Genomic DNA, 1,786 nt, shown 5'->3' on the forward strand with positions numbered 1-1,786 from the left:
TATATATGCATCTCTGACCGACCAGTTTTGTGCTCCGGCCGACCACCACTAGCTGGTCACCTGTTATATGCAAATTTTATAGCTCCATGAGATTGCAAATGAAAACATTTTGTATCCATCATCTTAAATAAATATAGTAATTACTCTTTACTTGCAAAAATCTAAAATTATTGATTGAACTTTCTTTTCTATATCTAATCTAGTTTAACTCAATAAAAGTTTATTTTATTTGATTTTGAAGAAACCTAACTACACAAAGGACCCATCTTTCCGTTCTTAATATATGAATTAATATAAAAATGCTTTAGAGATGGATCAAAACCACTACTTTATTAACTCTATAGCAGTCTTCAACTTCAAAGAGGTTAATATTACTTTCTTTATTGCTTGTTCTATTATACATGTGTATTATAGTTTTTAGTATTTCAATGTAAGAGTACAAGTCAAGACTCAAAGAGCTCAAGGAGTTCAAGCATTCCGGAAGTCACTCGACATTCGAGGAACTTGAACCCGAATAACAAAACTGACATCTGATCGGTAATAAGGTCCAGTCAGGGGACTTTCCTCACCTTATGCCTAAGTCGCACAGCTTTGATCGGACAAACGTCCAGAGATGGTTCCCTGCTCAGTAGCGACAAGTTTCGGGAAGGGTATGTTAATGATCATCTTGGAGAACAGTTTAGACAACCTCCTACGATAGAGAAGGGACCTAACCTAAGACAAAGGTCCATTCAATTAACTAAGACCTACAAAAGTGAAGGATTAGAACCCAACTTCGACGCACCAAACATATACCGGTTACGATGTAAGCCACCCAAACAAATATAAGCAGCAGCCGTGACATCAAGATCGTTTGATTGAACCCACAAGCCATTTGACCAAACAAAAGTGGTCGGTTGTGATGTCAAGATCGTCCGATCGGACCCACAAATACAAACGGTCCGCTGTGTCATCAAGATTAACCGATTAGACCCACTAGCTATCCAACCAAATGAAGACGGTCGGGCGTGAAGCCAAAATCATCTAGCCGAACCTCGACTAACATACTGAAAATTTTCAAATCCCCGAAAATGATCTTTTACCCGAAAGCGACAAGCTCGTGAGGGGTAATAGGTAAATCATCTCGAGAGTTCATCCAGTGACTAATCGATTAACATGGAGTAACATTAGCAATTCATGTGCTTATATTTTGCTTTATAAATTTCATTATCCTTATCATAGTTGTCGTTATCAAAAGAGCAAGATAATTAAAGAGTTTAATATGTACATCAAAAAATAGTATGTATGAATCACATGATAATTTAATGGTTCATATAAGAAGACTAAAATAACCTATTGTACCCTCCTTAAAGCAAGCGTAAAGATGTAATGTTATATTTCTCCTATTTTTATCTTCTATAAAAAAAGAAACTATGGCATGTGGGCTCTTGGTCTCTCCTCTCTCAATCCCCCATGTAGAGAGAACTCTCTCATTTTCCTCTCTCTTAATCAACCTTTTCAGTGGAATAAAAGAGGCTAAAAAGCCCAGGAACACCCCTCTTTGTTCTGATGGGGCAAGTCTTCCTCTTACTCTACCTCAATCAACATGCTCTATTACTTGGGCATGATCAAACATTTTGGATTCAACATAAATACATATGAACTAATTGGTATGTATGTAAATCTTCCTTGCATTTTAACATATTTAATTGCCAGTAGTTTTTTATGGTAGAAAATTAAAAAAAAGGCAAAAAAATAGTTCCACAATTAGAGTCCGGCCGACCACCACTAGCTGGTCACCTGTTAT

The sequence above is a fragment of the Phalaenopsis equestris genome, unplaced genomic scaffold, assembly GCF_001263595.1.
Source record: "Phalaenopsis equestris unplaced genomic scaffold, ASM126359v1 Scaffold220266, whole genome shotgun sequence".
In the NCBI taxonomy this organism is placed as follows: domain Eukaryota; kingdom Viridiplantae; phylum Streptophyta; class Magnoliopsida; order Asparagales; family Orchidaceae; genus Phalaenopsis; species Phalaenopsis equestris.